General features: G+C 52.2%; 1 protein-coding gene across 4 annotated transcripts in view; it reads right to left on the reverse strand.

Moving 5' to 3' along the window:
• Positions 1–27,002, reverse strand: part of GAS7 (growth arrest specific 7) — a 199,308-nt gene that overhangs the window by 106,866 nt on the left and 65,440 nt on the right. The window contains exon 1 of one of the 4 annotated variants that reach the window (XM_045083391.1): positions 6,558–6,655. The exons of 2 other annotated variants lie outside the window; for them this stretch is intronic. The gene's annotated coding sequence lies outside the window, so the exon portion shown is untranslated. Of the gene's footprint in view, positions 1–5,683; positions 5,808–6,557; positions 6,656–27,002 lie in introns of those variants that run through there. One more of the 4 variants, XM_045083392.1, reaches the window with a different exon arrangement.

A 27,002-nucleotide genomic window follows, 5' to 3' on the forward strand; every position in this document is an offset into this window, starting at 1 on the left:
CTCTGCTCAACCATGAGCCACTTCCCATCTGTTTGTGGCCAGTGATCCCCCTGTGTAGGGAGGGGGTCCAGAGAGGAAACATCTGTGCACACAAGGGGAGTGAATAAATGCACTTGATTTTCCTTTTGCCAACTCCTCTTCGGCCTCTTTTTCCACTCATTGAAATGCAAGGCCCCATTCCAGTGAGGAGGTCTGGAAGATTCCAGAAACTTCTAGAAACCACAACCCCACTTTGCAACAGGGATTCCCAAAACAAGGTCCGCATGGAAGTGCTGGGGCTGTGGGCAAGAATAAATAGCAGACGCAACCCCCAGAAACCAGCCACAGGCATCCACTGGCCTGTCCCCAACCCCAGCTTTTAAACTTCAGCCAGGCACAGAGGAAGTTCAAGTATGCCTTCCGTGGCTTTCCAGCCATGTAACCTCAGGCCAGTCACTTCAACCTCTCTGGAAACTCATCTTTTCTCTTTCCTGCATGCAAAAATGGAAATACCACCATCTCCTTCACAGAATTCTTGCAAAGCCTCAAGGGTCAAAACCATTCCATGAATGTTAGCTTTGCCCCATACCTTCCCATCCCCATTAAGTCACTGAGCAACCCTGAGGGAAAGTCTTGAACAACTAAGGTCATAGTGCTGAGCCACTCCCATGGCACCAACTGGGTTTTCCCAACAGCCTGGGCTCATCTGTGTAGACAGACACCTTCTAACCTTCCTGACACAGACCAAGGTCACCAAAGGAGCGAGAGGGATGGCATGTGAAATGGAATTCCTATACTCAGTGGACAAGATGAGGGCTTAGAGGACCACCAGAAGGGAACAGTAAAATACAGGAAGTCAAGCACATGTCATATCTGCTGGGGTCTCTGGATAGCTGGTGACTTATACATATCATAGCCTAGCCCAGTTGACCCTCAAGAGAATGCTGAAGAGACATATTCTTAGTTTTCTTCCATAACTGAGTAAATGGAGGTCGTCCTCAAGGTCTTACGACTCACAAGACACAGAACCTGTTTGAGCCCAGTGTGCTGGCTCCAAGAACAATGCAAATCCTCCCCTCCTCGCAGGCCACCCCCACACACACCCAAGGTTCCTCTGCAGTGGCCAAGAATCCTCTCTCCAAGGGCAAAATACCCCAGTGAGAAGTTACGGTTGAGGGAGGCCAAGGCTGGCCAAGCCCCTCACCACCAGCTTCCTGTGGTAGAAGGTGCTGGCTGATAGCCTTGTGAGCTAACTGGAGGGAGAGGAGCTGGAGGAAGGAAGGAAAGTACCAAGATAAACATCTCCACAGAGAAGAGCCTTGACCAGCAGCCGGGGTAAATGACATCCGAGAGAGATATTGACTGAGCACCACAAACTGAGTCACTGTGAGCAGCTTTCTGTGCAAGCGGGCAGCCCCTGCCCATCCACAGGAAGGAGCCAAGGCAACATGGAGGTCTGACCTGGGTTCAAAGCTCCAGCTGGGATGGGGACCTGCCTTGCTTTGTCTGGTGGGCCCTGCGCCTCACTTCTTGTGGTCCCCTAGGAGATATAACCCTTGCCTCTAGACCCACTTTCCCTCCTGTGTGACCCAGTCCACTCCTACCCCCACGGCTGCTCTTGTTTTCCTGGCCTACAATGAGTGGTCCTCACTCCCCAAGAGCAGTAAGAGCGTCCTACTCAAATGTGTATGCAAACACAGAAAACACACCCAATGACCATATGTGGAATTGATGGAGAGCCCCCAAGTCTCTGTGTAGGATTTGTCAGTCCCCCTGCAGAGAGTGGGTGTCTTATCTCCCACTTCCATACTGAAATCCTAACAGGGTTCCCAAACCACAAATGAATCAGGCAGGCTTGGGGAAGGGTCATCAGTAACTTGCCTGGGTCTCTGAATCTCATGGGCCTAGGACCCTCCAAGTAAATACATTCAGGAAAGACTCACTCTCTCTGTCACCTAAAATGTCTGCAAATGTATCTGGAGTTTTTTAGCCAGAGAGAAAGTGGGCCAAAGGTGATCACCTATGATGAAAGCAACCAGTGCTTGATGTGAAATGTACACATGTGGTTGGCTCTTACCCAAACTTTTTAAAGAACTAGTATATTATTTTCACCCAAGGACTCTCAGCCCATGAATATGTGGTTACCTCTGATATGCTTAAGCAGCCAACCTGATCTCTCTCAACATCATTCAATCCACTGCCTTGTCTGTTAGGGTCACACAGCCCTTCTACCATAAGAAGAGAGCCCAATGACTATCTTTTTCTCTAGGATGGTCAAAGGCACTGGGGTCTGCTCACTACTGTTGCACAGATAAAACCCACAGACAGAAGTGCTAAATAGCTAATGGCCAGATAAAAAGTGATTAGGATGAGTTGCAATCCCACAAACAGAAAATCTCCTGCAGACCTTGAAGCATGCATGGGCTCTGCCAGGAGTGGTGTGGGGTGAAACCCTCAACTCCTTTTCTTTGGCCAAGAATCCCTGTCTTTCCTCCCCACTTGGTCTTCAAAGGACGGAACATGACAATAACAGGTGTGGGCACTCTATTCATGTTCTGAGCTGCAGATACGCAAAACATCCCATCCAAAGGCAACAGAGCACACATTCTTCTCAAGTGCACATGGAACATATTCCAGGGGAGATCAAACGTTAGGCCACGAAACAAATGTCAAAAAATTCAAGAAGACGGAAATCCTATCAAGCATCCTGTCCAACCACAACAGTATGAAACGAAAAATCAATTACAAGGAGAAAACTGGAAAAACCACAAAAATGTGGGGAAATAAAACAACATGTTATTGCACAACCAGTGGGTCATCAGAGAAGTAAAGAAGAAATCAAATAATGCCTAAAGACAGAAAAAAAAAAAAAATCAGAAACACAATGTAAAAAAATCCACGGGATGCAGTAAAAGCAGTTCTCAGGGGAAAATTCATAGTGATCCAGGCCTACCCAGTTAATAAGAAAAATCTCAAACAATCCAACGTTATGCCTAAAGAACTAGAAAAAGAAGAACAAATGAAGCCTAATGTTAGCAGAAGGGAAGAAATAATAAAGAACAGAGCAGAACTAACAGACCTAGAGGCATATCATGCTAAGTGGAATGAGGCAGAAGGAGAAAGACAAACACCACAGGATTTCCCTGATAAGTGCAATCACAGATACAGAAAACCCACTGATGTTGACCAGAAGGATAGGAGGCAGGGGACAAAATGGGTAGAGGAGTCATTTGTTCGGTGATGGATAGACTTTTGCGTGTGATCACCTTGTAGCACACTTATCAAAGTAGAACATGGTACATCCAACACTTATGAATGTTATATACCAATGTAACCCCAATGTAAACAAAAAGGAACAATGGCCACTGTTCCATTATTGGTCTCGGTGCTGGTGAACAGCAGAGATGAGTGGGGAGTACGGTAAACTGGAAGAGTCACCCTTGGCATCAGAATGTTGTTGCTGTGCAGGATGCCAAGGCTTGGCAAAGCTAACTTTATTAGCTACACCAAAGCTACGCTTTATTTATTTATGCAAGAAACGCTGGGCATCTTAATTTCTAATGTGAAATCTGATGATTTTTATATGTTGGCAAACCCACTCAACAACTCTGAAATGAAACCATGGGCAAAAATGACAACGAAACAACAACAAAACCTCCTGCAGTCCTTGATTCTGTCCGTTGGCCTCCAGGGCGCAGCTCTTTGTGAAACTGCTGGTATCTGCATAGACAGCTGTTTCCAGAGAGGGCCCCCTGGTTTTTAGAGAATTGAATGCTACCATCCTAGACTGAGAGTATGAATTACTTGCTGCTACCCTACACTGACCATCCCTTTGTGGAGACCTCTTACTGCCAACACCTCCTGCTTGCTGGGTACAGCAGGACACCAGGGTCCAGGGATTCCAAGGGCTGCAAATGTATGGCCAATTTCCTCTCACCCCAGGGCCAGGCGCCCCACCCTGTGTCTCACTTTCCTTGGAAGGGAAGCATGGGACCAGATTTCTGGGGCATGAGAGATGTTGAAAGGCCATCCTACTCTGTTTATGGGAAAGCAGCTCCCCGTCAGTGGACCAGAAGGCTTGGAAGGGGAGGAGGCGTGCAAGGAAGCAAAACAGCAGCCTAGGGAATGAGGCATGAACCACCAGCTGGGGAGTGGGGCACAGAATGTGGTCAGAGGCAAAGCCATGCACTGAGCAGTCTTAACAGAAGATCAGAGATTTGGGAAGTAAGGGAGTGAGCCAGGCACAGGAGCCTTGGGAAGGACAGAAGTGTGTGTCCAAAGGCAAGATGACGTAGTTGTCCCCATGAGCAGAGAGGCTCCCTTGGGGCAGCAAGACCAAGCAGCTAGAAGACAGCAGCCTTGCACCACAGTTTGAGTGGGAAGGAAGGCTGGACGCCTGGTCGTGGGAGGACTGCACGACCCAAACCTGCAGGGTTCTGGGGCCTGGGAACATGTATTCTGGGGCCACTGGGATGACTACAGGGTGATTGGGGAAGTTGATGCAAGAAATCACAGTGTCGGGGGCGCCTGGGTGGCTCAGTGAGTTAAGCCTCTGCTTTTGGCTCAGGTCATGATCTCAGGGTCCTGGGATTGAGCCCCACATTGAGCTCTCTGCTCAGCGAGGAGCCTGTTTCCCTCTATTTTTCTGCCTGCCTCTATGCCTACTTGTGATCTCTCTCTGTGTCAAATAAATAAATAAAATCTTAATTAAAAAAAAAAATCACAGTGTCTTTCTCAATCTGCCCGCAGGGGGCTCTCCTCCCGACCTCAGACCCTGGGAGAAGGGCTGCCACCTCCCCGTCCCGAGACCTCACACTTCCAACTGCCCCGCTGTCCCATTAGCGTTGCACACAGCAACCCAACAGCATCTCAAAATGATGCTTGCACGGGACTCCCCCTGGAAGCCTTCCTTCCTCCTTCCAGCTTTTCCCTGGAAAGGAGAGTTGGTCAGAGCCGTCTCTCTGCAGGAGAAAATTCAGGCTTATTCAGGCCAGCAGTCCCCCAACTCTTGTTTTTCCAAGTCTGACCCACAGTAAAAAGCCCATGTACCATGACCTAATATACACCCACAAAGCACACATTTCGTGTTGCGCTGCATACCCTATAGCATGCAAGGCAGTCTGAGAGTTTGCCATTCGACTTTTTAGGCTGATTAACACTAATCAGAGACTCTGTGTGGCTTGTGACTCCTGGTTCTGAAAAACCCTGCTTTACCTGGTCCCGATCCCCTTCTAGGAGGATCCTGTCCTTGACCCCCTTCTCCGTCGGAGATGGCGATACAGGTTACCTTCGCTTCACTTTGCTGGACCCACCAAGGTAGAGAGAAATGCGCCCGATTCTCCCTGCCCTTGAGGACTGTGTACCACTCACAGGCACTTGGCGTCCCCGGGTCTTCTCTTTCCGAGAACCGGGTCCAAGTCTCTGAATCCAGGGCACTTAAAATCTGTCAAATGCTTGATGTCCAAAAAGGAGAAGCCCACTTGCTACTTCCTAATCACGGTAAAATTGCTCTGCGTTTTGTTTCACGCCACAAAGCCCAATCTACGGAGAACTCCTCTGCTCCCGGCAGCATCCCCCTTCCCTGGCCCGGGGGGAGACGGAGCTGTGCGGTTTCCGAACTGCTCTGTGCACCGACGCATCACACCCCCCTCAAAGCCCCAACACAGATCCCAACAGGTTCACACCGGCCGTGACACTGACTTACCACCGCAGAGTTGGGGGAGAAAGATTCTGAGCACCCAGTGCTCGAGTGGGGAAGTCCACAGACGCGAACACAACCGTCACACGGGAAGCGGCTGAATCCACACGAAGCCGAGCTTCCCAGACTCCCGCTTGCATGCGCTTTCCGGAAGCCTTAAGTGGCTTCAGATGCTGTTACATAATCCTGTGTTTGTTACCTACCCCCCTTTTGTGCCTCCCTCTCTGCAGCCCCTGTAGCTCTGAACACCCAGGGCCGCCCTGACCCACGACAGAATGCACCCCCACAAGGCACAGGTGTCCCAGCTAGAAGATCCCCGTGGACCTGGTTGCTGTCCCACTCTGTCCCTGACCAGCTGTGTGACATCTGGCAGAACACAGCTCCTCTCTGGGCTTTTCCCTCATCTAGAGCCGGAGGGAGTGGACCCTACTGATTCCCAAAAGCTCCTTCCAGGTTTTTCCTGAGCACTCTACCTGCACCATTTGGAACCATGTGACCTTGAAAAGGCCTGGCCACACTCAGGAATTCAGAAAAAAAAGCAAAACAGAAGAGGTGAAGATCCAGAAGAGAGAGCCAAGTTAAGTTGAAGGCAATAAGAAAAACTCCCTTCTCACTGAGCTCAGCACCTTGGATACCCTGCCCAAGTGGCTTGCACTTTCCCAAGCTTTGGGGTCCCCACTTCAACCCAGACTCAGTGAAGGAATGCAGAGGGCAGACAGGTGGGTGAACAGAAGCATCAGCCTGGGTCCCTCCATCACAGAGCCAAGCACCTGCCCACAGTGGCTTCCCTTGTCCCCCAACCCCTGCAGGGCACAGCTGGCCACCTGGCTCTCGCTGGGCTCCAGTGAGCTTCGAGCACCTGCCCAGGGCTCCAACTCACCTCAGCCCCACAGTCCCTCCTCCTGCAAAGCTGGCGCGCTGGTCATTTTCTGCCACCGTCTCCACACCCGCCGCCTCCCGTGGTATCAGCTAATTCACTGTGCAAAAGCAGCCTTTATATATAGAAAGTTGCAGCCACGCAGGTTAGCATTAAAATAGAGACTTGCCGTTGTCGTGGCAACCAAACAAATGATATTCAAAAATGAAAAAGAAGTATTCTGCAAGCGGGAAAGCATGTCCACAGCCTTCCAGGGCAGCTCGCCGGGTCCCCTCGAGGGTAGGTGGGACGGCCTCCGGAGAAAGGACCTTCCCCTCTGTGAACCTCCCTCCTTCCCATGAAGTCACCGGCTCTGGCTGCAGCTATGACCACACGCCTCCTCCTCCTCCCTGCACACAAGTCCCTTCCTAAAGCCAGCTCCCCGCCTGGAGTGGCCCGAAGGCCAAGGCACTGAGAGAATATGATGATGTTGACCAGGCACCTCAATTTGCAAAAGCTGTACTCCTCAGGCACCGGGCGGCCCTGATGCTATCGCCAAGGATGCTTCTGGAAGCAGAGGTGGCCCACCACGGGTGTAGTGTTAAGAGACGAAGTGAGTACACTTGGCGAGCTGCTTCACCCAAGACTCAGCCTAAAAATAAGAGGTGGGGGGAGCAGCCTTGTGCCTCCACTTCTCTGATGCTAGGATGTGTGTCTTTCCTTCTGGGTCTTTGTTCTACTTTCTTCTTGTTTGCCTAGTCCCCGGGGACTATGCCTTGCTCAGCCACATGGGCCCTGGATGTTGCTGGAGCTCCATTCACACTCAGAAGCTCCCGCTCTGGCTTCATAGCTCCTGGTCAACACAGTCACCATCCAGAATGTTCCCAGCCTTCAAGGTGAAAGGTTGGATCCAAGGAGCCTCCAAGAGGCTGGGGGACCTCGGAACACCCCCAGCCTTTCTGCAATTCATTCACACATTTTAAAGATCAGCCCTGATCTAGAAGGATGAAAATTTAAAACGCCAAGCCCAAGTACAGGCAAGGGCACGGGGCATCCGGAACTCCCCAACGGTGCTGTGCAAATCCAAAATGGCACCGGCCCTCTGGACAGAAGCATGGTGGTTTCCTAGAAAGTGAACGTCCACGCTTGCCCTATGAGTCAACGGTCCCTCTCCCAGGGATGTACCCAAGAGAAAGGGAAACAAATGTCCACACAAAGTCTTAGGCATGAATGTGCGGGGCAGCTTTATCGACGGTGACCCCAAACTGGAACCAGCCTAAAGACCATCAACAGGGAATGGAGAGCGAGCCACGGTCCACACGTAGGACGAGCCATGACTCCTGAAACAAAGGAGCCAACTATGGGTATGTGTAGTGACTTGGAGCATCTCACAGGTGTCTGCTGGGAAGCCAGGCTCTGAAGGTTACACACGGTACAATCCTATTTATAGCATGTGCGCAGAAAGACAAAGTCACAGGGATGGATGGCTCATGGGGAGCAGGGGAGAGCATGAGAGCAGAGAGGGAGCACGAGGGAGGTTCTTGGGGTGACAGAATTACTGTATGTCCTGGTTGAGGGTGTGGTTCCATGAATGTATATAGATGTAAACCATATACCCAAAAAGTCAGTTTTGGGGCACCTGGGTGTCTCAGGCCATTAAGCGTCTGCCTTCAGTTCAGGTCATGATCTCAGGGTCCTGGGGTCGAGTCCCACATTGGGCTCCTTGCTCAGTGGGGCGTCTACTTCTCTCGCTTCCTCTCCCAGCCACCCCCCACTGCTATTCATGTGCGTGTACTCTCTCTCTAATAAATAAATAAAATCTTGAAAAAAAAAAAAAAAGATTCTTCACCTTGCGGGGGGAAAGAATCAGGATGGCACAGTCTCCCTGTAGCAGTATTTGCATCAAACACGGGGTTTCCCATGCATAAACTGTAGAGTTCTGAGAACTGTTCATTACCAGCACCATTCTTCATTACAAAGACCCTCTTCTCGTCCTAGACCCACAAGGTTCTCAATCTTGGACCCGTTGCATCAGCCCCACCAGGGAATTTGTTAGAAAGTACAAACCCCTGGGTCTCATCCTAGCCCTCCCAAACCAGAAGCTCGTGGGAGGAGGGGTCCTGCAGTGTGTTTTACAAAGGCCTCCTGGGGAGGGACTCTAATGTACCCTGAAATTTGGAAATCACTGGCCTCCATCTATGGGATGGATTCAGCTAGGCCAGCCGGTCACTGAACGGTCTGGACGCTGTCCCTTCAAAATCCAAACGCTATGGAAACAGACAATGTCTTTCTCCAGATCCTTGTAACTGCTGGCCTCAAATTTTTCTTTTCCTTCTGACTCCAACTTCTGGCCTGTCCCACGCACTGCAGGGACGAGAAGGAGGAGGCCCGGGCCACAGCTCTGCCTGAGCCCCTCAAGCAGCCGGCAGCAGGTACAACAAGGAACGACCCGCTGTTTTGACCACAGCACCGCGAGGAAGAGTGGTCACCACCAACTGTGGACCAGGGAGGGGCCGTGGCTGCACAGATCCGTTCCTCCCTTCTGGTCCAGCCCACTCCCGGGCCAGGACTGGACTCCACCTCGCCAGCCAGTCCACGTCCCTCTCAACTCCTGGAGCGTGTCTCAAATCAAAGGGCCCCTCGTGCTGGTCCCAAAGAACCTCGGGCAAGCACGACTCCCTACTTACCCCAGAACAACAACTTCAAAGCCGCCTGGCTTGGTTTCTGGCTCCGAAGGCACACGGAGAGGATGGATCACGGAGAAGAAATCAGAACCATATGAATGTCATATTCAGCAAAATAAACAGAATCACAGCATCAGGGCTGGGTCCAGGGGGCTGCGTGTTTGGCCCAGAGCCTGGGTTTGGTGGCCCCCAGCGTGGGCCGGGCTCCCGGACTCTCCTCCCCGCCCAGGACTCCCACGAACGGTGCCAAAGGCGCCCAGCGCGCCGGCCCTCCTCGCCGAGGCCTCTGCGAGCCATGCTGCTTTGGCTGACATTTTAGTGTTTTATGGAGTTTTTATATTCTCTTTTATGGTGCAGTTGACGATAGCTCAGCTTCTCTTCGAGTCCTGTACGAAAATGCACAAGCACCAACAGGAACGGTCTGCGGTTAATGACAGAGGGACAGCTCCAGGTGCCTCTGGGGGAGTGGGGGGAGGGGCTGTGGCACCCACCTCCCCCCGCTTTTATACCACTGGTTCCTCCCACAGCCAACCCTGGTGGGCTGGACACACTCACTCCCAGCCTCATTCTCAGCACAGAACACAAAACCCTCTCCTCTTGCAGCTTCTGGGGGAATCAACGTGGTTCTCCACAGAGCCAGTGTTGAGGATCCCAGAGACATTTCCCAGTTGCCAGGATGGGGGTGAGAGCGACAGGGGATGTATCAGCCCCTCTGGCTGCTGTAACAAGTAATCACAAACTCGGTGGCCTGATACAACACAAATGTGTCACCGTAAGAATTCCAGGGCTCAGAAATGGATCTCAATGGACAAAAACCAAGATGGCGGCAGAGTTGTGTTCCTCGTGGAGGCTCCAGGGAACCATCTAGTCCCTTGTCTTGGTCAGCTTCTAGAGACGGCCCAAACTGCTTGGTGGCTGGCTCCCTCCTTCCATCTTCAAAGCCGGCAATGGTCTGTCCAGTCCTTTCCATGCGGACCCTTCTGGTTGTACTGGGTCCACACGCGTAATGCAGGATAATTTCCCCCATCCCACAGTCATCCGATCTACAACCTCAAGTCTCTCTAGTCCTGTAACCTCACATACTCACGAGTGGCAGGGACAAAGACGGGGATATCTTGGACGCGTGTGCATGGGGATGAGGGCTGGGGCACTCATTATTATGACAGGAGCTCCCAGCCTCTGAGAAGCAGAGGTCCGGGATGCCGTTAAGCACACCCCTCACCCACAACACGAATGACCCGGCCCCAAATGTTAGTCATGCCGAAGCTGAGAAACCACGGTATCTCTGAATGCTGACCAGACCCAAGTTGGTCCCGGTGACCCCGCCTCAAGTCTCTTTCCCACAAAGAGATCAACTGTAGAAAGAAGCCCACAATGACCCACAATTTAAGGAGGCTTTTTTTTTTTTTTTTTTTTTACACCATCCTATTAAACACCTTCATGTGAATTCTCTAACTCAGCATTACCCTCCAGTGCTTCTTGTTTGATATACAGAACATACACACAGGACCTGAAAAACACGTAAGGTGCTTCTTGCTTCTAGAAGGCACACGAACGCGGTGGGCATAGATCATCTGAATCTCCTTATGCAAAGGGAGTTAAGAGGTACAAACTCCCAGTTACAAAATAAATAAGTCACTTCCTGTGATGGCGGACGGTGACGAGATCGATGGCGAGGGTCATTTTGTAACGTCTAAAAATATCAGAGCACAACGCTGCATGCCCGGAACATAATAGGGCACGTCGCTTCTCCTTCGATAAATAATAATAATAATAATAATAATAAATTTCTTTATGTGAGTAACTTCAAATGACGTGGCTCCTTCTGCTTTGCAGGTGCATTGCTTTCTGGTCTCAAAGTTGCTGAACTAGCAAGCCAGCCGGCTGCTCACGTCCCCGCTCCCACTCTTCCCTCCCCCAGGGGAGCGGACCCACCACGAGCTGATGAGGATTTCTGAAGAAACCCGCAGACCTCAGTTCTGGGCTCCTGCAGGTGACCCACGGCAGGAAGGGGAGCAAGGGGAGGGCTGCCCTGCCCTGCAGACAGCAGGGTGTTGTCCCTCCTCCTCTCCCTGACCAGGCTGGGTCCCCAGCAGGGACAACCTCCACACGGCCCGAGGTCCCATCTGCTGCCTGGGTTTCCCAGAGGGTGACTCTGTGATGGTTTCCTGGGGATTCCCCTGCAGGGACAGGTAGGCAGGGCCTCCCTAAGACACTTCTGTGTCATTCCGACAGAAAGGAGTCCCCCCTCCCTCCCACCCCCACCAAAACGATGAGCAGAGGCACGGCGGCATCTGGTGTAATTAAGTGTACCCCCAAATGTGTCCCTGTGCCCGTCACCCCAGGTGAGCCCCTGCTGTTCTAGTGTCTGCAAAGTGGTTAATCAGTTCCTCTGCGGTAACCGCCAGCATTCTCTGCCAAAGCCACATGTCTGCCCCGAGGCAGGGAAGCCCGACGAGATGCCTGACATACCCCGGGACCTGGGACCACCGGCCCCAAGGTGCCACCTGTCACATACATGACCTTATTCAACCCTCTGTCCGGCAAACGCCCGCTGTACGTTTACAACGAGCCACACAACCTTCAAGAGCGGGGGACACAGAAGGGCCTTGCCCACCGGGAGCTTGAATCCAACACGGGCGGGGGGGCAGGCCCCGCTCCCAGCATGGACGTGCATCCTGCCCTGCAACGACCACGCCAACGAGGGAGGCAGGGGACCTTAAACCACCTCTGTTTTTCAGATCGTTACAACCACGGCAGGAAACACTTACGTGACACCCAGCACAGACCCGACAGTTCCCGTCCGTTTGCAGACATGCGCCCTCTCACCCTTCACTCGCCCCGCGAGGGGGGCGGGGGGGGGGGGGGGGTCCGTAATTGCACCCATTTCACAGGACAGGAAACTGAGGTTCCAGAGGTCAGCCGTGTGCCCCACACGGGTGCACACACAGACAGCTCATAAGGGGCAGCAGCAGGACGGGTGAACGCCTCCCTCAGGACACCCCAGCCCAGGGCTCCCGCTTCCGAGGTGCAGTTGGGGGGCGGATGAGAAGCCACAGAAGACCCCCGGTTGCTCCAACCCCCAGTGAGTTCCCTCACTCTCAAGACACGGCCAGAGAGAACCCCGCTCTCTGCTGGGCCTGCTGGGCCTCCCTTCCTTCTCCATTTCTCCAGCACAGCTTTCATCCACCCCACGTGAGTCCCGTGAATGCCAGCAAAGTCCAAAGATGCTCAGATAATGGGATTTTCAACCACAAGGGGCCGACGGTAGCAGTTCCGACGACAATGTTTCCGCCCACTCACGCCCTCCCCACCTTCTGGGACCTGCTAGGTCAGCGTCTCTGTGACCTGGCGGGGGGGTGGATTGGGAGTCTGGCCGTCAACTTGGGATCCTTGCAGCAGAGGCTGGGGCATGAGGAGAGCCTCTATGGCACACTTTGGCATTTCTGACCATGCCACAGTTGAGCCCGTGGTCTAGAACCCACGTGCGCTCCAAGCGTCGGTCCTGCCAGTCTCGGGGCCCAGAGCCAGACGTGATTAATTCTGTTATTTGGAAAACGGGGGGGGGGGGGCTGTCTTTGCAGAGGTAGTGAAGGATTCTGAAATGAGGGGGCGATCCCAGATTATCCAGGCAGGCCCTAGATGCAATCCCAAGAGTCCCTAGAAAAATGAGGCCAAGGGAGATTTTATCACACAGGGAGGAGAAGGGGTCTCTGGTCAGGGAAGCAGGGGTCAGACTGGTACAGTCACAAGCCAAAGATGTCAAGGAGACATGGCCCTAAGCATCCCCCCCACCCCCAAAAGAGAACAGAGAGGCAGGGAGATAGTCCCCTAGTCCCCCGCCCCCCCGCCTGCTCTGACTGCAACCCGAGAGTCAGCCACGTGGAAACGCTGTGTCAGGACACATGCACAACACAGGGCCGGCAGCACTAGGCACACATGGGGACCAAAACCAGACTTGGAAGCTTTCCACTGCGGTTCGCAGGCCTTGGTGGTGCAACAGTGCAGGGACATAGGACTCCCCCATAACATTCACATAACCCTGGCAGCCCCCAAGATGGTGCCCTCTGGCGGTAGACAAGATGACCCGGGCATCCTCAGAGCCTGATTTATGGACAGCTGCATGTTCATTAAGGTCGGTTTGGAAATACCAGGGACCAAGGACATATAGAGGCCCGCTCCGTCCTCCCCAAGAATCACATTCCCAGATGCCTGGCCAGGTCAGCCGCCCCTTCGGCTCCCAGCCTGGCTCCCTGCTCCCTCGTCACTGCCAGTCTCTGCCTTCCATGGGCTGCGCCCGGCCGGCCAGGCTTCTGGCCTGACCACAGAGAGAGAGAATACCAGCAAAGAGGCCATCCCTCTGGCCCGATTCCAAAATCAAGAGGCTGCTGGGGAGACAGGGAAGGATACACAAGACGGGCCGTTTCTCTCACATGGGGACGAGACTCCGGATTCCCACCTCCACACCTCCTGGACACCTCGCCACCGTCAGGTCCGACCCAAACTCAGAGTCACCTGGCCAGTAAGAGAGTCCCCTTCGGGGGCCATCAGTGGGGCATCATCAAGCCAGCGGGCACCGAAGAACACGGAACAGAATCACTCAGGGTCTGCGTGCTGTAGCGTTATTCTCACAGAGCGTGGCTCTGCGTCCAAGGCCGAGGCCAAGAACAGAAAACCCACAGGGGCAGGATGTGAGAAGCACATGTCCTCCGGCACATGTGCGGTCAAGGGGCAGACAGGTGGAGCCCAGCCCCGCAGAGTATGGACCAGGAGTCACAGACCAGGAGCCTACCTATAAAACCCCAGAAATTTCCCATAAAATACGTTAAAATTTCCACCATGTCCCAAAAAACCTAGAAGGACCTGCTGAAGTGGCATCTGATAGGATCGCAAGCACTGTGGCCGCCTTCTCCGCTATCCTCCGAGACGGTGCCGTTCAGTCCTCGCTGCCCGAGAGAACCATCCGGAAGCTTAAAAATTACCCTGATGCCCACAAGTGCCCCGACCTCTTAAACAGCTCTCTAGGGGGGAGACGTGGAGATGGCTGTCTTTCAAGCTTGCTGGGTGATTCTAATATGGGGTTCACCTAAAAGGGCTGCTCTGACGTTCCCACTGCCTCACTCGGCTCTGCCACCTGCCTGGGCAAACAGCTTATTCAGCCGAGGTGCAGAGAAAAGGGAAGGCGGGGGCCCCATAAACCAAAGCAGGCATCCAGAACCCCCCTGGTGGCCCCCTGCTTTAACCACAGCCCAGGTCACAGCAGCCCAGCCGGGGGTGAGGAGCCCATCCCTCCAGGCTCCATCACCTCTACCCGTCCTAGGAAGGACACTGAGGTCCACGACACCACACAGGTACGCTCCCTCTGCCCACAGACTCAGGACAGCCCTGAAGGCATTCCAGTTCCACACTGCCCCGCTATGTCAGCAGCTCCTCTGGCTTAAAAAGACACTTTCTGCAAAACCCTGGAGTCAGGGGATCTTGGGCGGCTCAGTGGGTTAAGCGTCTGCCTTCGGCTCAGGTCATGATCTCAGGGTCCTGGGATCGAGTCCCATGTCGGGCTCCCTGCTCAGGGGGCGCCTGCTCTCTCTCTCCCTCTGCCTGCTGCTCCCCCTGCTTGTGTTCTCTCTTTCTGTCAAATAAATAAATAAAATCTTAAAAATAAAAGCAAAATCACAGGAGCCAGACCATGCCCACAGAAACCCCAGGTTCTGTCACTTACTGATAGAAGACTGTTCTGCCCACAAGCCTCCTGGATGCACCAGAGTCGATATGCAGGGAGCGGACAGCTTGTCTGCACCCTTTCTGAGATGTGACGAGGACAGCGGGGAAAGCGACCTGAGCCCGGGGCTGGCGCCCATGGTTTGTCTGGCCCCAGGATCAGTGCATTAGTGGCTTAGCGGTCATTTGGGGCACTGCCCACTGGTTCTGTACCATTTCTCTAAACACAGGGAGACTGAAAAGGAAGGAAAAAAGTGGGTGTCAGGATGTCATTGTCTCCAGCCCAAGTGGGGATTCTGAGAGTCGGGAGTGAGGTTGCCTGTCTTGCCCAAGGCAGACAGCTCAACCGGAACCCCAGAGGAGGCCCTCCCTACCTGGGGACAAGAGTGACAGCGGGGAGCAGCCTGGCAGGAATGCGGTGAGGAAATGGGATTTTGATTGCACGGATAAAGCACGCCAGTGCCGGGGAACGGTGACAAGTGACATGTGAATCATGGAGACCAGAGCTTCCCAGGATGTGGCGTGTCTGAACAGGCCGTGTGGCTCAGCCTGAGAAACGGGAAAATGAGGACGAGCGTGCTCCCCGTGCACCGAGCTCAGCAAACTCCTCCCGCCCCGGGGCCCCCATACAGCTGGAGTCGGGCCCCCTTCCCCACGCACAGGTGGAGGCCCAGGGGTAACCCCTGCCTGGCCAGCACGGACTTGGAGCTTTCTCGTTCACGGTTAACAGCCCCAGAAGTTACAGTGGCTTCCATTTGAGCCTAGGCTCCGAGTACAGCACCGTGTTTTCCCCAAGCATCCAGGGAAAGCCTCGGCGTAGGCAAGGGCCTAAAACTTTGCTCCAAAGCACGGCCCACTGAGCTTGACAGAAATGCAGCACCCCAGCCCCTCCCCAGACCTGTGCACCATAACGAGCGCCCTCTCGGGGAATCACCATTGTGTTAATGCCCGTTTACAGCCTACGGCCACCCTCATCCGGAACAAGCAAATAACAGCCCCACGGCCGAGGAATTTATGCTGGTTCCAGTCTAGACAGCTCAAACAGACTCTTCTTGCCCCTTCCCCATCAAATCCAAGGCTGCAGCTCCCTCCTCGGTCCCTAACTCAAGGACAGAGTAGGACGTCTCACTGGGACCACAGAAGCTGCCAGAGCAGCTCTGTAGCAGCTCTGTCTCCAAGGGTGCGTTTGCCCACCTGCCCGCATATTTATTTGTTGGACACGTTCATCCAAACGTTCACTGGACACCTACTTATATCAGGCACTGAGAATGCGCAGGTGAGTGACCCAGCCTGGTCCTGGGAAAAGTCTGCCTCCCAAGAGAGAGACAGAGAGAGAGCATGTGCACAGACAGGCAGTCCCAGAGCAGAGTGACCTGGGTGTCCACCACTAAGGGAAAAATGTTAAGGTCATTGGCATGACACACCTTCTCTTCACCAGACCTTTCCCTATGCTTTTTCCTGCTTCCATCCAGCTTTCTGTAAGGCTGATTGCTTTCTCTTTTAAGCTTCCTCCCACCCCTGCAAACTTGACATTGACAGTCTACTCATACCACTTAGGTGACTTAGGTGGTTACGTGGACATTTTTAACATGTACTCCTGACTCCAAGCACAAGGACAATCAATAACTCTCTTCTCCTCCTGAATAATACAAAATAGGACACATTCACTTTGATCCGCCCCCCCCCACCTCCCAGGTGTCGGTAGCATGGATGGTTGAAGATGCTCTCTTCCCTCAAGTCTGGGAGCTGGCTGGTCATTTGCTGTCTTCCACCACTGATTGCTTTCCAGAGAAATGACAAATTCCAAATTGACTCAAGAGGAAATAGAAAGCCTGAACAGATCGATAACCTTCAAAGGGATTGATCCAGTGGTCTAAAATCTACCTTAAAAAGCTACAGCAAGTCTATGCCATTCTACCGACAAGTCTTCTCAACACTTGAGAGAAAAAAGATAACATTTGTCTTATAAATTCCCTTTCAGAGAAACACCGAGAGAGAAAAACATTCAGTTCCTCTTATAGTACCGCACATCCACCTTCAAAGAAAAACAATGTAAGAATTGAAAGACTTAAAAGCCCACCTCCTAACCTCACTAGGGCATAAATATAAAAATCCTAAATAAACATTTCTAAATCCTGACAAAGGAGGGATATTAAAATGTCAGAAAACTCACTAGTTAAACTCAGCACATTAAAAGCTTATAAGAAAAAAAAAATGTGATAATCGAAATGCAGAAAAACATCCGAAAATTAAAACGCCTCATAAACTAGGACCAGAATGGAAATTATTTTTGTCTGATAAATTGTAACTATCCAAAATTAGAATAAATCTTATATTTAATGGAATACACTGGGAGATTTTCCTCTGAAGTCAGGAGTAAGGCCAGTCAACTCACCACCACTGTTTCTCTTCAACTCTTTACTGAAAATCCCATAACACAGTAAGGCAATAAAAAGACAGAAAAAACTATAAGGTTTTCCAAGTAAGAAACTGCTGACATCCTCATACCACTTCATGGTCTACTCCAAAATCCAAGCATTTTTTTTTTTAAGATTTTATTTATTCATTTGACAGACAGAGATCACAAGCGGGCAGAGAGGCAGGCAGAGAGAGAGGAGGAAGCAGGCTCCCTGCTGAGCAGAGAGCCCGATGCGGGGCTCGATCCCAGAACCCTGAGATCATATCCTGAGCCGGAGGCAGAGGCTTAACCCACTGAGCCATCCAAGCACCCCTAAAATCCAAGCAATTCTAAAAACTATCTCAACGAATAAGACCACTGAGGATCTTTTTATAAAAACAAACAGTATCTTAAATATTAGCAACGAACATAGAATACACAGACAGTTAAAGTAGCGGAGAAAATCAGGCAGATTTTCCCCCATGCATTCCTGAAATGCCATTAAAAATTAGAGGAAAAGAAAAAAAAGAAAAAGAAAGAAAAAGGACAGAGCCACCAAGAGAAAAAGAAGGAAATAAGAGTTGACAATATGTGACACACTCACATTTTGGACAGTAGAATACAAATGGAAAAATGGTCATGACTTCTGCTAGAAAGGAAAACCGAAAGTTTACTCCCTGGGAAGGGAGGCATCAACAAGAAACAAACCAGTTCAGGGCGCCTGGGTGGCTCAGTGGGTTAAGCCGCTGCCTTCGGCTCAGGTCATGATCTCAGGGTCCTGGGATCGAGTCCCGCATCCGGCTCTCTGCTCAGCAGGGAGCCTGCTTCCTCCTCTCTCTCTCTGCCTGCCTCTCTGCCTGCTTGTGATTTCCTCCTCTCTCTCTCTGCCTGCCTCTCTGCCTGCTTGTGATTTCTCTCTGTCAAATAAATAAATAAAATATTTAATTAAAAAAAAAAAAAAAGAAACAAACCAGTTCATGATGCAGAACCAGAAAGACTCACAGGCACGAGGTATGGATGAGGTGGAAATATGGAAAGGAGGCAGAGGTACAGCTCCCTAGATCTCTCCCCACTCGACCACTGAGTGACTCCCCCGACCGCCCAGGGCAGGAAATGTCAAGCTTCCCGAGGGAAAGGAGTTCAGAGCTCCTAGACTCGGGGCCACCTACAGGACGGGGTGACAAGTCATATTAAAAACGGGGCAAGTTAAGCAAACGTTTACATACTGTGGGTTGAAGATCAGCCCCATTTCCTTTCCAGCAAGCTCTCCGCAAGGGAGAAAACCCAGTAAGAGGAAAGCGGGAGACCCCGGGAACGGCCAAAAGCAGAACAGAAGCAACGGGAAGTAATGGGATTATGGTGAAGGAATAGCCCAGGATGACAGGAGACCACTGACCTGAAGAACAACAGATCAAAACGAGAGCAGAGACTCCTCACCTAAGGCTGGTGACCAGGCAGACCTCCTAGATATCTCCCGACTGGGTTGACAATATTCAGGGGAACTTTACAGGCTGGTGAAGAGTCCGGGGGAAGAATTGGTCCAAGAAATCGAGAACCCCAAGGCCATCAAAAGACAATGATTTATTTAATTGATCTGAATTTCTTTGATTACGTAGGGGAAATCAAAAAAGTGTCCCATCAAAGAAGCAGACGCCGAGAAGGAGTTCAGCTCTAATTAATTTCTGCAGACGTACTAATGCAGACACCAGACTCTGCTATCACCAAACATCGTGGTATCCCTGTTTGGGGGGGGGTAAGGAAAGGGGTTATATGAACATGTGGGGGCACAGGGGTGGGATATGGTGGTGGTAGAAGGAACAGGTCTAATCACCTATAAGAAGAAATTCAAAAGGAGATGTGTGCTATCAGGAATTGGGGAGCGCGGACAGCGAGTTGGGGAGGAAATGAGAACCATATAGGGACGTCTGGTGGATTTCAGTCCCTGTCGTACGTGACTCCTGATCGCAGGGTCGTGAGTGCAAATGAGCCCCTACCTTCGAGCCAACACGAGAAAGGAATTATAGGTGGATCAAAGATCGAAACGTCAAACGCAAAACTTTAAAACTTGTAGAAAATCATTCAGACCACGTCAGGACATCAGCGTATAGAGCGTTTTTTAAAAATGAGACCTAAAACGCACAAGGCATGGAAGTCATGGTTTCGCCACATCTCAGAAATTCGCAGACCTGCTCACCCTGTAATTCCCCCAGCTTCAGGCCTAGATATTCACGCAGGACAGGGACAACATTCCAAAAGACTCAGACACAAATGTTCTCGACAAAATTATCCACTATCACTCAACACCGGAAATGCCCCAAATGCCCATCAGTTGACAAACGGAGAAGGAAATTATGGTATATTTGACTAACGGAATTCTACCAGGCAATCAAAAGCCATGAACCACTGATACAACAATATGGGTCAATTTCGGATATTACCTAGTCTGAAAGAGGCCAGGTTCCAGCACACAGGATTCGCTTGTCTGAAATCCTGGCATACGGCAAAACGGATCCACGGGATAGAAATCCGAGGGGACCTGAGGAGACGAGGGAGGACAGGAGAGACACTGACTGCCAGCGGGTGAGGGAGAACATTCTGGAAATGTGCCCTGGGCGCTGACGAGAGCAGTGGTTAGTGGGTGTCTACAGTGGTCGAGTGTGGACCTGCCCACATGACATGAATGAATTTTTCTTTATAGCAAGTTATAGCTCAGGAAAGTGGATTTAAAAAGATGCAGGGAGCGGGGGCGGTGTGCCCGGGGGGCGCAGCTGGTTGAGCGTCTGACTCCTGACTTCAGCTCAGGTTGTGGTCTCAGGATCGAGAGATCAAGGCTCACATCAGGCTCTGAGCTGACCATGCAGCCTGCTTGGGATTCTCTCTCTCCCTGTGCCCCTCCTCCCACTCACACACACACTCTCTCTCTCTCTCTCTCTAATAAATAAATAGATACATTTGTTGCAATCTCTGTAATCATCTGTGGACATATTTTATTAAAAATAAAGTAAATTTTGGAAAACATCAGTTATTAATTACACGGACTAGGGAGCAGGAAGTTTCGGGAGGAGAATGGAGACCAAGAAGCCTAATTAACCTCATTCGTATTCCGTCCCTGTGGAAAGAGAGATGCCAACGGTCATCAGAGCAGTCCTATTAGAAACCACAGGGTGAGGGGGGGCGCCTGGGTGGCTCAGTCATTTGAGCATCCGACTCTTGGTTTGGGCTCAGGTCATGATGTCCGGGTCGTGAGATCAAGTCCCACATCGGGATCTGTGTTCGGCGATCGGTCTGCTTGAGATTTTCTCTCCCTCTGCCTCCAGCTTATGCTCTTTCTCTCTAAAAATTGAATCTTTGAGAGAGAGGAAGGAAGGAAGGAATGAAGGGAGAGAGAGAGAAAGAGGGAAAGAGAGAGAGAGAGGAAGGAAGGAGGAGGGACAAGCTCCATTGAGATCACGTAGCCCAAATCTCTCGTCTTCAGGAAAGAAGCCCAAAGTGAGCTTTGTCCAAGATCCTTGCCCCAGTCACCTCTTGCTAAAGCCACCCAGTGTCTTCTGCGTCTCTTGACAGTCTCCCCTTCTGTTTAGGGAATTTTCTGTCCCCCACCAGGCACTTCCTCCGTGGGACCATCCATCCCGGCACCAGCTCCGCCACCACAAATCCAAACGGGTCCTTCCCAGGACAAAGGGGTGTGTGTGTGAGACCCATGCTCACTTCCAGATGCTGTCGGCGGACACTCTGGGCGATGGGCTGACTTCATCCGCCCCGACCAAGCAAACCTGAGCACGCTACCTTTGCTGTAAGACTGTCCATTGGCGAACCCTACCTCTGGGCTTCACACACCTGAGCAACCTCGGTTTCTGTTTTCCGCTTCCCCCAGGCTCCTGTCCATTCTGGGAGCTGAGGTATGGCTGCAGTAAATTCCACTTTGCTGACATTAGCCAGAATCTGTTTCTAGTGTTTGTGACAGGACACCCAATGGCCTCAAGGCAGACAGACACTAGGGTCCACAGCCCAGAGAGTTCCACGTTCTGGGCGAGTGTCCCCGCGAGGGTCAGCCTCCTCGCTGACCTCATGGGATCCTCGGTGCCGATCCCAAGCCCCCCGGGGCTATTGGATGATAGAAGGAAAAGACAGTGAGTGCTCCCTGAGTGGTACGGCCAAGCACTGTGACACGCTTTCATCGCGTCCTTGTACAGCCCGGTAAAGCAGAACGTGCCCCAATTTGCCTCTGAGGACAGTGAAAACGAGGAAGAATATTTTCCCGAGGTGACAGAGCTCCTGAGTGACAGCAGAAACTGGAGCCAAATCTGTCCAACTACAAAGCCCTGCCTTGTCACCTTGTCACACGGCCGTGCCTCAAGAAAGCATTCAGATTTCTGCTTCTCTTCCCCTATAACTAGGTCACCAGGACTTCCGCAGTGGCTTGGGGGGCGTGACTGGATGGCTGGTGGCTGCACCTTTGGGGCAGCGAGAGGGAACAGGATGCCCACCAGGAGGGAGCGACAGTGGACAGAGGGGTGTACGGGACGGGGGTGAGGAGCACATGGTAGCCTGGGGGACAGCGGAACCATCCACGTCCCGGAGCAGCGCCAGCAAATTCTTTCTGCTTTAGACATGAATGCGTCCTCACGTTCCCATGGCAACGAAGCATGCCCATGGCTGTCCCTACCTGTGACTGAGTGAGTCCCATTTTTGGCACTGCCCTGGCCCCGTCCAAAGTCATTAACTAATCAGCCTAGAATGCTCTGTGCTCTGGAGCTGATCACAGCTGGGAGACACACAGGGTTCGGGGCAGAGGGGAGGGGTTCCTCCCAGGATCTGGGAGCTGCGAGCCTGTCTACACTGCATTCACCATGCCTGGCCCAGTCCCTGCAGACCAAACCATCAAAACAGACCTGGGTTCCCCACCCGCCTCCCCTAGACAGAGGGGCTGGTCACAGAGCAGCACAGAAACCCGAGAGCAGGGAACTAAACAGGACATGGAAAGGGACACACTGGAGTTGCATGAGTGCTTGAAATCAACCAGAAATCAGGAGATTTCAGACCGGAGCTCGTTCATAAATCCTGACGGGCGGCCCGTGGAAGGAGTAATCCGGGGAGATCCTGCGGTGTGGACAGGGCATCCTCCCGGGCTGAGCTGGGTCCCATCACACACATGTCCAGAGGAGGCGAGAGGCAGCCTTCAGAAGATGCCGCGTAGCCGCTCGCTCTGGGGAACGTGTCATGGCCCGGTTGAGCGACCGCAAGAGAGAAGAGGGGACAGGGCAGTAAGGGGCACGACAGGGACACCGAAAAGACCCCAGCACGAGGAGCGGGACTAGACACGACAAGATCCAGCATACCGCCCTGCAAACCCGTAATTGGCTCCAAAGCTATGAGATGACATTATAGGTTCAACAAGGCACCAGCGGGGACTGCGAAGGATCCCTAAAAACCCAGCGGTTCCATGAAACCGTTTTCCCCCTCTCAGCAAACAGAAAAGCCACAGTTCCCACTTAGTTTCTCAAGAGTTCGTCACAAGGTTCGGGCATGCGTGGGGAAAAAACCCAAAAGGGACAATCCCCTGGAAAAGGAGATTTCAAAGTAGAGGGAGGTCCCACCCGTGTGGGCAGCAGGGGCAGCTCAGTGGGGGGAGCTTGGAGTCCTCCCCGGCAGGACTGCGCACACAGACTGCCCCACGTCTGCTCAGCCACCAGCCCTCCGCCGGACGACGGGAGTGCTGACAAGGACCTGGACCAAGAGGCTATTTTCAGGGGCCCTGGTCACCACCATCCCATCGGAGTCTGCTGGAACGTGGCCCGGGTCTGTCCCAGCTGGACAGCGAGCTTGGAAACTCCTGGGGACGCAGACAGCTAAGTGTCCACACGGCTTGTGCAAGACCCTCCCTGCACACTGAAGAAATTCAACAAAGCTTCGCCGAACCATGTGGGAAGAAAGAAGGAAGGAGGTGTCAGGGGTCCCGGCCACTGGCTGCCTCCCGGGATGAAAGGAACAGCATAAGGAGTGGAGTCGATGGGTTCTAACAGCGCTGACGGCGGGGGCCGGGGCGGGGAGGGGGTGGCCACGCTTGGGGTGAGCACGATGTAATGTACAGAGCTGTTGAATGACCACGTGAGTCACACACCCGAAACTGCTGTCACATGGTGCGTCAACTAGACTTGAATAAAAGGGGAGGGGAAGAGAAAATCTTCAAAAAAAAAAAAAAAAACACCATAATTCTAGAAGTCTGGGGCCTCATTAGTCCAATGCTCCCAGCACACGAGGTCAGCCCCAAATCTGGGACACAGCTTCACAGCCAGTGCGAGGAGGGGGATGCGTTTGGCTAAATGGTCCTTGGTGTCCCCTTAAAAGAAGCCACCAGCTCAGGGGAAGTACAACAGTTCATGCCTGAACACCGAAAGAAAGGGCTCCCATAGGTTTATGGAAACAGAACAGAAAAAAGGTCTTTAAAGACCATGAGTTTCTCTCTCTCTTTTTTATAAATATTTTATTTATTTGAGCAAGAGAGAGAGAGAGAGAGAGCACATCAGGGGAAGCGGCAGAGGGAGAGGGAGAAGCAGGCTTCCTGCTGAGCGGGGAGCCCGACACGGGCCCTGATCCCAGGACCCTGAGATCATGACCTGAGCCACAGACACGTAACTGACTGAGCCACCCGGGTGCCCCAAGACCGTGAGTTTCATCGGGCTGTTAATCTGAACCCCTGGTTTGGACCGAGTCCTAAAGAAGAAGCCATCCCTGGGTATCAGCTTCGTCCTCCGCAGGGTTGCCCTGCCTGCTCAGTACTTGGGTGCCTATTTGATTTTGTTCTCAACACCGTGCACGTTACTGCTTTTGCCCAAGATTAAAACAAAGCCTTCTGCGTTTACAGCACAGAAAAAAGAGGGAAGTACACACACACGGAATGAAACACAAGGAGGGGCGTGCTGTGATGGGGATAAGCTTGAGCTCGCTCCCGTTCAGACACGGACGTCAATCTCTTGCAAACTTCCAGGTTCTTAAGAACAGATCTCTGGCAACACACCTGCCAACTGACGGAGACACTGAAAGTTTCAGAGGGGGGCAACGGTGCAGGCTTCTGACATCCAACTCTCTCAAGTCACCTAACTTCTGTGCAAATTTGGTTTGTCTACAAACTAAGTCAGCTTCCTATCTGGATTGTATACAGAGCCGCCTCCTCCTGGCTCTGGGAGCCTAGAGGGTGGGGAGAAATCCAGGTGGGCTGCGAGGAAGAGGACACCCACTTTCCCCCGATGCGGGAGCATTTTCACAGACGACAGCAATTTCCCCTCACATGCAAAGTCACGGAATCAGAGAATCTCAAAGCTAATGGACGTCCGCACATTTTGGAGCGCTCAAAAGTAAAAGGACTTGAGGTCAGGAGTAGGATGTGGGGACCTCAGAACTTGGTTCTCCAGAATTCTAAAACCAATAGTTTTCTTGCTCCACCGCCGACTATTCTGGAACATTCCTTAAAAAGGGGAGTTCCACTGTCAAACAGGGTCCTGAATGCAAATTCGTACTTGCCACCTTTCTCCGTTACCTCCACCTTGGGTCACAGCAAGAACCTCCCTGGTGTCCTGGTTTCCACGCCGGCCACCACTTCCCATCCAGCAGCCAGAGTGACTCTCCACAACTATGTCACAACAGATAATCCACAAAGACAGAGACCCGACTGGTGAGCACCAGGGGGTGGGCAGCGGCTGTTTCACAGGGACAAGGAGGTCTCCTTTGGGGGCCATGAAAATGTTTATCACCAATGTGCTAAATGCCAGTGAATTACATGCTTTGGAATGGCTAATTTTATCTTGGGTGAATTTCATCCCAATTAGAAAAAAAAAAAAAAAAAACACCCACACCCGGCTTCAAATCTCTCCAGCAAATCCCCATCTTCCACAGAAGATGTCCACATCTAAGCCGGTGTCCACAGTGGCCTGAACGGCCTTCCTGTCTCTCCCTTCCTCGATTCCAGACACAGTGGAGGGGGCCAGGCACCAGCCCACCTCTCAGCCCACCCGCGCTGACTTCCCCTCCCCCTGGAACATTCATGCCTCAGACATACCCAGAGGCTTGTGTCTTCATTTTATCCAGGACCGTTGAAACATGAGCCACCATAGACCCTCCCCGTCAACCCCACCCAAACAGTACCTCCTGTTGCCCTCTGCTCCGTGAGAGGAATACAATATCCCACTAGCTTGACACCCCATCATATAGTCAGTCTACTGTCTGCTTTCCCCGGGAGAATCTTTATTTATTTATTTTTTTAAAGATTTTCCTTATTTATTTGAGAGAGAACAGAAGCGAAGGGAGGGGCAGAGGCAGAGGGAGCAGCAGACACTCTGTTGAGCAGGGAGCCTGACGTGGGGCTGGAGCCTGATGTGGGGCTCGATCCCGGGACTCCAGGATCACGACCTGAGCCGAAGGCAGACGCTTAACCCACTGAAACCCCCAGGCGCCTCTCCCCAGGAAAATCTAAGCAGCGAAGGAAGGAACTCCATTATCAATATGCAGCACCCAGAACCTGACACACAGCACACGGTCAGCAAAAACGTGTTGCAAGAATGAATCCATGTTCGTGTGTTCAAAGTCCAAAGTTATTTGACCAGGGAAACTCTTTTCCCAAGGGGCATCACGACACGCAGATGTTCGTACGCTGCCTTTAGTATATGTGCTGCCGAAGCGAGCTCGTACGCTGCCTTTGACAAATGCTCACACCTCTGTCTCCTTCGGCCGCTGTAACGGATGACCACAGCCTTGGCCACTTCGACCCACACACGTGTTGTTTTGTCTTGTTTTGTTTTGCTTTTTTCCGGTGACAATTCTGGAAGCCAGAAATCAGAAATTGGTTTCGCCAGAGTCAAAGGGCTGCGTTTGCTCTGCGGGTCCTGGGGATCATCGTTCCCTGCCTCTTCCAGATTTCCTGGGGGCTACCGACATCCACTGGCTGTGGCGCCATCACTCTAATCTCTGCCCTGCAGAGAATGGGAACACATCCTTAACCCACGAACTGATGGGCACGGGAGCGCACCACACCAGCCTGCACACGTGGGACCACTCTCGGTTGGCTTTCTCTCCAGGTTTAGAAGGTGGTCCCCAACAGGAGTCATGAAACCAAGAAGAACATGGCACGGGGGCCACAGGCAGCTAAGCACCAGCCTAAGGTGGTGACTCCAAGATCACCCTCTTGTCGGCCCTCTTCTGCATCCTTGTGGATCCCTCCCCGATCCCGGCCCCAATTCACAGGATAAACCACATTCGTCCTCCAAGACACAGCTCACTGATGTCTCAAACGCAACAGGTCCAAAACCAAATTCCGTTCCCAAGCCACGCCCTCCCATCTATGTATGTACATACGTAAGGATGGATGGATGTCCTCCTAGCGCCCCGGAAGCCCGAACTCCAAATCAGACCTCTTCCGAGTTTCCCCCCATCAAACTCCCCACGCGCCGTCACTGCCGATGTGGTCTTTAGAGACCACGGGTTTCATACGGCTTGTTTATCTCAACCCTTGGTTTGAACGAAGCCCTTAAGACGCTGTCCCTGAGGTTTTGTTTCCAGCTCACTTCCCACACCCCAGGTGTCCCCGAAGGGCTGGGAGCAGCTTAAGGAAGGGACGTCCTGAGCCTTGCCTGTCCCACTAAGATCTCTCTGAACTTTCTCCCCACGTCGTCCCTG

Source organism: Mustela putorius, unplaced genomic scaffold, assembly GCF_011764305.1.
Source record: "Mustela putorius furo isolate JIRA1106 unplaced genomic scaffold, ASM1176430v1.1 tig00000695_pilon_pilon_pilon, whole genome shotgun sequence".
NCBI classification, from domain to species: domain Eukaryota; kingdom Metazoa; phylum Chordata; class Mammalia; order Carnivora; family Mustelidae; genus Mustela; species Mustela putorius.